At 34.5% G+C, this 11569-nt stretch overlaps 1 pseudogene; it reads left to right on the top strand.

The window, feature by feature from the left end:
- The first annotated feature begins 2139 nt into the window (after positions 1 to 2139).
- Positions 2140 to 4426, top strand: LOC140833428 (aluminum-activated malate transporter 2-like; annotated as a pseudogene).
- Positions 4427 to 11569: the final 7143 nt, after the last annotated feature.

The raw sequence follows: 11569 nt of genomic DNA, 5'->3' as shown, positions 1-11569 counted from the left end.
GTAGAATCTTTGCCTTCAAAATTCCATAAACAAACTCTCATATCTATTTACCTTCAAAATTTCCATCGGCCCTAACATGCCTAAAATTCAAAAAATAATTGATCGCCCACCCATGTCCAATCTGACCATTCAGGCTCGCAAGTAGGTTTCTAACTTAAATATATAAGGTGAGAGTGGTGATGCCCCAGAAAGAGCCTGGGTAATCCTCAGACTCTGGCAGAGTAATGAGATCAGAGGCCTTGAGCTATAGGGGGAGAAACAACCTGGGTACAGAAAGAGATTTTATGTAAACCATCTCCGGTAATGCAACAACTAGGGAAGTCTATTAGACAACCACATACTCATACAAGCTTGGGCTCCCAGACTATACTGGGCTATGTAAAGAGGCTATAATAATGAATTTCGGACCATGTCTGAATCTTCACATCATGACCACTGCCCGAGACTTTGGGACTACAAGTATGGATCACCATGCCTCGAAATCATTACTATATCAATCAACACACGTGGGACTATATGACAAGAGTAGAAGCAATATGAGTTGTCAGTCGAAAAAATGTCAGAGGGTAGGGTGTGGGCAATTGTCTGATCATGAGGAGTAGCTAGACACTGGAAACAAGGCCTGGACTTGACTCTATCCCAAAATCTAGTTCAATGAGGAAAATAATTCAAGTTCAAATATACAAATATCAAGAACTTAATCCAACCGGTGTGCACATCAAACACACCTCTTTACGCCCAGTAATGAAACTATTGGAGTATAAATTTTACAAGACAATAGTCATGAGTGGCCCATAAGAGCAGTCCAATACATAATAGTGAACACGAGTTAGTGCAAACATAATGGTGAATCTGGGCTCTTATAAGTCACTCATTAATCTCTTGTAAACTTCATCCCAGTTGTTTATTTCAGGATTTGAAGGTGGTTTTGTTAGATGTCTCACATCGGTTGAATTAAGTTCTTGGGAGTTGTATATATGAACTTGAACTCTCAATATCCATCTTGAACTAGCTTTTGTACGTCGTGGAGTTAAACTCAAATCCATGATCTTGTTTAATTTGTATTATATTTTATGTTTTGATGAACAATGAACTGTTATATATTACATGCATTTAGTTTATTTAGATAGATGAATGGAACATTGGATCGGGATATGATGGAGCAGCTAACTTTGTGCACAGGACATGTGAAGTTAAACTTTATCTGGATCCAATAATAGTTTTAGAAAATTATATATGTATTTTCAATTTCAAAATCACATTTAATTGTGAACCATATTGCTCTAGCTAGTCAAAAGTAGGTAGGCAGCCATGTCCAGTTGCCATCTTCGATGTACACAGATGGTTCGCATAATCCCATCGTTCAAATGCAGAACCGTGTAGAGCTATTTTTCTAAAACTAGAATCGAGTTCGTACGTACGGTTCGGTTTTTGGTTTTTAAAATACGATATTATATGGATGTGGAACCATAACCACAACCATAGAATAATTTCAAATTTTAAGTTCTTGTAAATTACACAGACAGAAAAGTTAATTTAGATTGTTTTTTTTTAGTAAAAAAACCAAATATTCATAATATTTTGTAACATAACTATCAAAAAGAATTATAATTAAACAAAAATTGAGATAGTTTTATTATCTCACCACTTGTATACTCATTAATTTTTTCTTGACCAATTAAAATTTATTCCAAAACAATCAAAAACCGGAATAAGGTGTTCAGCTTTGGTTCCATCTTTTATTGAAATGGGAACAGTCGGTTCTACAGACATGTTCAGGAGTGAACTTAGTTACCATAATTCCCATATGCTTACACGGCTAATTCAGAAACATTTAATATGTTTTATAGTATAAAGTTTTCATGCGGCGAAAAGTTGCACTAAATTTATATATCAATATTATTCTAAAAACAGAAAAACAATCAATATATATATATATATATATATATATAGATATATATATATATATATATATCTGTTTAAATATTTACAAAAAGTCTTATTTATGGTGGTGAATTTTCCAGGTAGCACGACCACATAGGGCCAACGTACCAAAAAAAAAAACTGTGATTTTGCGCCTTTTCCCACTTATAAATATCCCAAGGATCTTCCATCCCACTCACTTCCAGCTGGGGTTTAGGCAAACATTAAACAAGAGATTTTCCATGAAAATGGTCTCTGAAAATCAAGAAAACGCTGGATTTATAAAAAATACATGGAATTTGGTAAAGGGTTTGATAAATAAGCCCGTTAATGCGGTGATCTATGCCGCGAAAGAAGCCAAGAAACTGGCGGAGGACGATCCCAGAAGGGTCGTTCACTCATTTAAAGTGGGATTGGCAATAATTTTAGTATCTTTATTTTATTATTTTGATGATCCAATATACGATGGCTTCGGTGTTTCTGCTATGTGGGCAGTCATAACTGTTGTTGTTGTCTTTGAATTTTCAGTGGGTAAGTTTTTAAAACTTATATAATATTCAATCAACTTTTTACGTATAATATTTGTTCTGTATAGTTTTGAACAACATTAGTTGTTGGCTTCCTGAATTTGCTCTTGTTTTTTTATTGAAATCTTGTTCTTGCTTACGCATTTGATATCTGACAAACTTTTGTGTGATTGAATATCAGGTGCAACACTTGGAAAAGTGGTGAACAGAGGGATTGCAACACTTCTAGGTGGTTCATTAGGGGTGGGAGCACATAGATTAGCATCTTTTTCAGGGGACAAAGTAGAGCCTATTTTCCTAGGTCTCTCTGTCTTATTGATAGGTAAATTCGGCCCCCAAATCTAGCGACTTTCGAGTTTTTGAATCGAATGTTCATTTCATGAATTCGTTTGTTTATCGTGCAGCTGCTGTGGTGACATTTATGAGATTTCATCCTAAGTTGAAGCCAAGATTTGATTACGGGTTAATGATTTTCATCCTCACAGTCAGTCTGATATGTGTTTCGGGATACCGGGACGATGAAGTATTAGATATAGCATATATTAGGCTATCCACAGGTGTTGATTGGCGGTGCTGCTTCAGTTTTTATTTGTGCATTTATAAGGCCAATTTGGGCTGGTGAAGATCTCCATAATCTCACTGCTGCTAATATCGAAAAGCTTGGGATTTTCTTGGAAGGTGCCTTTTTTTCCTTCTCTTTTCTTTTTTTCCATTTTCTTTTCTGCACAATCTGTTTGTCTATTGATATCATTGTTTCATCCTTGTTTTGGAGCTGGAATGATTGATCTTTGAACCTGAATGGAATCACAGGGTTTGCAGGTGAATACTTCAAGTCGTTGGAAAGAAAGGAACAAAAGAAGACATCACTTGCTGAGTATAAGTCTGTTCTGAATTCTAAAGGCACCGAGGAATCATTGGTGAGTTATACAGGTTGATTTAACACAAGAATCGAGATTGTTCTTAATACAAATGGGATTTTTATGCTCTATTTATATCTGAATTCTATCGAAGGAAACGATAGAAAAAGTCGATCCTTTTTGAATTTTGATGAAACCATAGAGTGATCACTGGTTAACTTTAGTGAGTTTCTGTAACTGCAGGTAAATTTTGCAAAATGGGAGCCGAGGCATGGTAAATTTAGATACCGCCAACCATGGGATCAATACCTGAAGATTGGTGCAGTTACACGAGAATGTGCATACAGAATCGAAGCATTAAGTGGCTATCTGAACTCAGAGATGCAGGTAAACTATCATTTTTGTGATTTTCTATAATCAGCATATAAAGCAACATGATTTATGTGGTTCAGCCATAGAATATATGGATATTTTTCTTCATAATATCGATCTTATTCTAGATATACTCTTTAATTTTTCAAAGAAGTTGTTTTGCTGCAGACACCAATGGAAATCCGAGCAAAGATACAGGAATTGTGCACGAAAATGAGCACAGAATGCAGTAGTGCGCTAATAGAGCTATCAGCTGCAATCAAGAAAATGACTCGGGCAACTCCAGCTGATGCGCACATATCTAATGCGAAAAACGCGTCCGACGAATTTGAAATCTTTATTCAAAACCAGCCTTTGGCCTGACTCAGATCTTGTTGACATAATCCCTGCAGTAACTGTTGCTTCACTACTCATAGAAATCGTCTGTTGCACGTCCCAGATTGCGGATTCGGTGCACGAACTTGCTTCTTTGTCAAAATACAAGTGCCCTGATGATGCAATGAGGCAGAGTCACATTGGGAAGGAGAAAATTTTACCAACTAATAGTATGGAAGTATCCCATAATTTTAGCATTACAGTTGAGTGACTATGAATGGCGAGCCAATGAGACTAAAATAAACTATAATTTTAACTACGTAAGAGGCGACATTGTGTATAAAAATGTGAGATTTATTTCAGTTGAGAGAGGATTCATATTTCTTAGTCCCGGTTCATATTTTTGTTCTCAATGAACAGGAACATTACTGAGCCTTGCGCATTTGCTTCTGTAAGAAGTTCAATATAATTTGTGGTGTTATTCTATACAAAAAATCAACAATATTTTTATACATTACAGACTCGGTTTTAAAAAAAATCTTACAAAAATAATAATAAAAGGTCAGAAACCGTTTTCTTTGGGGTAATGCTGGGAAGTGAATCGGATCAAATTTGTAGATAAAACTAAGATTATGAGTTAGAAAATTTGTAAGAATGGCATAAAGGTGTTTGTTGGATCAACTGAGTTTTGATGATTTAACAAATTGAACCAAAGTAAATTGATAATGAGCTAAATTGAACGTGAGTTAAACTGAAAGTTTTGTAAGATAAATCCCTTTAGAACTTAACTGATATCTAAGTATACCGAACTGACATTTGAAGACCAACTGGTCATAAAATATAATTGAGTTAACTGAAGAAACATTCTCTGAAGCATCAATTAGACTACTCAGAGTTACAAAGCTGAATTATTGGATAAAGTCTTCCGTAAATAATATTTGAATTGTCAGAAATGTGCGAGCACTGCCTACAATATACAAATTGTCAATAGCCCCAGTGAAATGAAGAAGATGAGATTAACTACTATCATATTTGAAACGGATATAGTGATTTTTTTATTCATCCTCCCTTCTAACCAATCACTCGACCCTAATAAGTGATATCAGAGCGAGGCTAATTCTCATTTCTGAATACTGTCTATTTAATGACTTCACTAAGTAAGATTCTCATGTTCTCCAAAGAGGATTTTGATTACTGGAAAATCAGAAAGTAGGCTCATCTAGCTGCAGAATGACTATAATGAAGGATAATACAACTGTTGCGGTTATTGATCATGCATCTCAGATGATTGGAAAGCTCAAAGCTGAATGGACGAGTGAGGATAAAAAATAAGCAAACTTGGACATTGTGGCTAAAGACATACTGTACAAAACTTTGGACAAATATACATTAAGAAAGATCAAGATGTGCAAATCTGCCAAAGAAATGTGGGATAAGTCGATTCAACTATGTAAGGGCAATGTTAAAACTAAAGAGAATAAATTATCTATCGCGATAGAAAAGTTTGATAACATCAAGATGAAGTCTGGAGAGTCTATGTCAGACTTGAAAGAGTCAGTAGCATTGTAATTGAGCTAAGTGTGCTTGGAAAAGTATACAACAATCGAGAACTTGTTTTGAAAGTGATGAGAAGACTTCCAAGGGAATGAAATTTCAAAATCATGGAAATACGAGAATCTAAAGATATAAACAAACTGGAACTATATGATCTATTCGCTGATATCAAGGTTTATGATTTTGAATTAGAATCAAGAAATGGTGAACGGTCTACCACCCAACTGACAAAATCCTTGGCTGCTACAACAGTTTAGTGAAGATGTCTTCTCACTGTTTGTGAAGAAGTTTGACAAATTTCAGAGGAAAATCAAGGGAAATTTCAAAGCTCTCGCAGAATATTGCATCACAAAAAAGATTCTTCTAATGGAGACAACTGATGTTTCAATTGTGGAAATGTTGGTCATTTCATAGCTGACTCTGCCCAAAGACCGAGAGAGATGATCATAGATCACATGATAAGGATATACGGTCCTTTGTCAAGAAGAAAAGATCTAAATATGAAAAGAGATAATTCAAGAAAAAAACATAACCAGAAAGATCTAGAGGTCGATAACAGTATGGCTAAGTAGGCAGATTCCGATTCTAAATCATCTAAGCCAGAGAGTTCAATCAGTAGGAGTGATGTAGAAGAATTTCAGTGCCTCATTACTGATGTTGAAAAAGAATCTACCAGTAAAGAGGTATTCGATTTTAGTTGATTTTACACTAGATGATTTAATCACAACATTACATGGTATGATAAATGTGTAAAAAGGACTTTTTCAATCATTCGAGGAAGTCAATGCTAAGAAATCAGTAATGCTTGACAAGTATACTGAGCCTAACTGGGAAAAGTCAAGCTCTAGAACAAGTCATCAGTTAGTCTAGTGAAAAAGCAAGAGTTACAAAAATTATCCGGAGACAAGACTGCTCTCAATTTAAATAAAAATTAAAGTACTACATAACAAAGTACCAAACCGAAAATTAACATGTGCAAAGGGAAATACAACACTTTGTTAAGCCCGGTACGGTATATGAATATCAGGAGCATATCCATCAAATTGAAAAACCTGTTGAACAGACGAATTGAAACGTTCACTACTCGTATTTTTTAAAATATACTAGAATTTTTTTTTCTTCTTAAAACTTGCTTCGGCCGAAATGGATACATACATATATATACCTTTAAGTTATTTCCACTACTCCTTAATGGAAGTTATTTCTTGTTAACCCGAATCGACTCGAAACTTAACATAACTTGAACCATAACTTGTTAACACCTAGCCATACCTTATACAACCCAAATAAAGCCAATTAAAATCCTTGAACAAGCCTAGATCAGCCACTGAAGTTTTATACTGTCTTATTCGAAACCGTAGCTTGCACCAACCAATAGCTCCTTCGACCCTAGCCCATGGCCGACCCAACAAGACCCTAGCTGACCATCCTAGGACCATGACCAAATCCATGGGACCCTGCTGGATGAACTTAACAAGCTATACCCTTGCAGCCCTCAAACCGTGACTTAACCTTGCGCGCCTCATCAATATCGCGTTTCAGCCCTAGCCTTCGAACCAGCCCTCATGCGATCATCATAGGACTTTGAATAGCCTCTCTTAGGGCCCTTGAACATGTCCCTACAGCAGGTAAGAGCCGTGCCCTCTTAGGAAGCCAAGTTCTAAACCCTAATTCCATGCAAACCAAATTTTCGTTCATCATGTCACCCTATCTTTTCCATCCCTTAAACATGCATCTAAGGACTCTTAAACATGTGGAAAAACTTCCCTTCTAGTAACCCTACCATGGAAGCCCCTTTGTGCATTATAAGCAAGAGTTTTAAAAGATGAGAACTCTAGTTTTGTCAAACGATTTGCGATACGAGAAACGTTGATGGAGAGAATACCTTGCTGAATTCCTTCAAAACTTGCGTGAATTGCTCTCAAAAAACTTGTGATGTGTGTGTGTGCTGATGGAGAAACCCTATCTCTCTTGAAGAGTGGGCGTGAGTTTCGGGGTTTTTGGGCCTTGTTTGATATAAAATATTGATACAAGTTTAGGCCCATTAATTATAGTATAATAGGCTCATTAGGCTTATTAGATAGTAGTTAAAATATTTTGTTTAGGATACTTTTCAAAAATATTAATCGAGTTCCCAAAAAGTCCTTATTTTCGTCAAAATTGAATACCGATCTAAAATACGACTCAGCGCTTAAAAAAAACCTCAAAAAGTATCATTTTTGAAAGTACCATTTAAATATACCATATATTAAATAATAAAAAATAATTATTTTTCCCTTCGTGGTCCCCGGTCTCTGTTCCTCGATCGTGTCACGAATAGCCTTTAAAATACAGTTTTATGCATTCTAGTAGAAAACCATTTTTTACACGTGTAAACATGCCTACCATAATTACTTCATGCAATTAAAACAATTTAATTAGACATTTTTCATTTTTCCTAGATTTGCATGCAGTTGGATTACATTATCGAATTTTGGACCTCACATGAATAAAGACAAATTTTTTTGTATTGGTTACAAACCCGAGAATTCTAATGCAAAGCCTAACTATTTTGATAACAGATTCGGTTCAGTAATGAATAACTCTGTGAATAGTAAGTCCTACCGATACCATAACCACAAGCCTATTCAGAAGAGTTTACAAGTTGACCAGTGAAGATAGAAAAGGCAAACAACATGTTGTATTTAATTCACAAATAGCACTATACACACATGTTTATGCACAACCCTTTCAGAACAAACAAAGAGGCCGGTCTCTCAAACTGATCCAAGTGTGGATTTCTAAGGGACTAATGTCGTTTGGACCTAAGTAGGATTGGGTACTAGTGGAATTTTACTTGTGATTGTAGATTAAAGGAGAAGAATCACTAAATAAATCACTTTGTTACTTGGACAGTGGATGTTCAAGGCACATGATTGGTAAAACCCAACTGCTAACCCAACTGATCAAATATGAAGGTCCCAGAATCAATTTTGGTGGCAATGAAAATGGTAAAACCGTGGGTAAGAAATTACTCATGAAAGCATTATCATTAATGATGTTTTACTTGTTGAAAATTTGTGCTACAATTTAATTAATATCAGTCAACTCTGTGATAATGACTATTTGGTTGAATTTGATGAAAAAAATATTTGTTTGATTAAGGATTCCAACAACAAAACTCTACTATCAGGAATTAGAAATGACAAAACCTATAAGATTGACTAGGATAATAACTATATAGCCCCATCGACATGTTTTATGACTGTTAATCAGGATAACATCAGTTATGGAATAAAAGGCTAAATTGTTTTAATTTTAGATCTATCAACAACTTGCGTAAACTGAGTTTGGTCGAAGGCTTTCTTGGCTTAAGATTTTTTAAGAATCATGTCTATTATACAAGTTAGTTAGGTAAGAAGATGAGATCTAGTTTCAAAAACAAATCTAACAAACTAACGACTAGATGCTTAGAATTCTTGCACATGTGTTTATTTAGTCCAATTCCTATGACGAGCTTAGGAAGACTGGAATGTAATCTTGTTATTATTGATGATTTTTCTCGATTTACTCAGATTATATTTTTAAGTTGTAAAGATTGCACTAGTACCCAACTGATTAAATTCTTAAGTGCATTCAAAATGAGAAATCAGGTTAAATAATCAAGATCAGAAGTGATCGAGAAACTGAATTTATCAACAAAACTCTTGATTCCTATTTGTAAGAATATGGAATTTGTCATGAATACTCAGCTGCACGATTTCCTAAAAAAATGGAGTAGCCAAAATAAGGAACAGAACCTTGAAAAAAGCTGCTAGAACTATGCTTGCTGATTCAAGAATCTTAAAAAGATTTTGGGCAAAAGCTATCAACAATTCATACTACACTAAGAATAGAACAATGATCAATAAGAAATATGGTAAAACTCCATATGAGATATTGAACGAGAATATCCTAATCTATCATATTTTCACATTTTTGGATGCACATGTTACATGCATAATAATGGTGAAAATCATTTGACTATGTTGATGCTAAATCAAATGTAGGTATTTTTCTTGGATATTTTGTACTGAGTAAGACCTTTAAAGTTTTTAACAAAATAACTTTAAATGTTGAAGAAACTGTGCATGTTGTTTTTGATGAAAATAGAGTTGACAGACAAGCAAACCGACCCAACTGACATGATAAATTAGATTGAAGATATCAATCTTTTTTATGAGCAGACTGATCGTAACCAAGTCGATTTGAACCAAACTGAAGATATCAAAATTTTGAAAACCTGACTCATGATAGCCCAACTGAGGTAAATCAACTTGATCCTACTCCAAACAATATTAATAATAACCCTTGGGGTCCATGATACAGATGAAGTATGATGCATCCACCCTCACTGGTAATTGGAAACCCCTCTGCCCTGCTAATGACAATAAAACATATGTTAAATGATTTCTGACATGTTGCTTTTTATCTCACATTTGTAGCCTAAGAGAATTAATGACGCACTGAGGGACAAATAGTTGGATAGAAGCAATGCAAGAAGAACTAAATCAGTTTGACAAAAAAAAATTATGACATTTGGTTCCAAGAACAACACATCCGTCAGTCATCGAAATTCGATGGATATATAGAAACAAACAGAATGAAGATTGAATGAAGATGTGTCTGTGATAAGAAACAAGGCTAGATTAGTTACTCAAGGCATTAGACATGAAGAAGACATAGATTTTGATGTGACCTTTGCACCAATAGCAAGACTAGAAACAATCAGAATTTTTATTGCAAATGATGCCTACAAGAACTTCAAAGTTCACAAAATGTATATAAATAATGCATTTCTAAATGCTCAATTGCAAGAAAAAGTGTATGACACTTTATTACAATTTTTCTTGATCATGGTTTTACAACAGGTTCAATTGATAAGTCCTTATTCATTACAATAAAAAAAGATCATATATTGTCAGTTCATATTTATGTTGAATATATTATTTTTTGTTCCATTAATTCAAACACTACGAAAATTTTGCTAAAACAATGCAGGACAAATTCGAGATGATAATGATGGGAGAATTGGCATTCTTTCTTGGTATACAAATCAAACAATTAGACAATATAATTTCATTTGTCAGATTAATTACACCAAAGAATTTTTGAAACGATTTGGTATGGAAACATGTTCTGCTGCATCAACCCCCATGAGTGCATCAATTAAGTTTGATAAAGACGAAGGGAAAATATCAATTTAAGTAACAATGTATGGATTTGATAGGTTCACTATTGTATCTAACTTCCAGTCGACCTGATATAATGTTTATTGTATGTATGTGTGCTAGATTTTAGTTTGATCATAAACAGTCTCATTTCTTAGCCTCCAAACGTATCATAAAATATCTAAAGAGAACTAAAAATGTTGGATTATGGTATGCTAAGGATTCATCTTTCAATTTAGTTGGATTTTCTGATGCAGACTATGTAGGATATAAACTTGATCGAAAAAGTACCAGTGGATCTTGTCAGTTTTTTGGAGACAGGATTATTGCTTGGCTTCGAAAAAAGTAAACATCTATCACAATATCAACTGCAGAGGTTGAATACCTAGCCGATGGAAGTTGTTGTACCCAACTGCTATGAATTCAACAATAATTAAGAGACTAGGAGATCAATGCTCAAGAATCACTAATTTTCTGTGACAATACTAATGCAATTTCTATCACACACATTCCAGTTTTACACTATCAAACTAATCATATTGACACTCGTCGTCATTACATTCTGATCATGTGTTGAAGAAGGACATCAGACTTGAATATATCTCAACCGAGCAATAAGCTGCAGACATCTTCACAAAACCACTTGCAGAGAATAATTTTTCCTGCTTTAGAAATTTTTCAGGACTCATTGACTTATCTTAATTGTGTTATTATTTCACTTAGGGAAATTAAATCTCAAAGCCTTATTGATAAGAGAATAATCAGTTACTCTATGAGTCTTGCTAACTGTCAGTTTATTTATATAGTCATAACGACAGACGCACTCTTAGTC

Source organism: Primulina eburnea, chromosome 6, assembly GCF_022965805.1.
Source record: "Primulina eburnea isolate SZY01 chromosome 6, ASM2296580v1, whole genome shotgun sequence".
Classification (NCBI taxonomy): domain Eukaryota; kingdom Viridiplantae; phylum Streptophyta; class Magnoliopsida; order Lamiales; family Gesneriaceae; genus Primulina; species Primulina eburnea.
The sequence above is the reverse complement of the archived record's forward strand: the minus strand, read 5'-3'. Positions and strand labels throughout refer to the sequence as shown.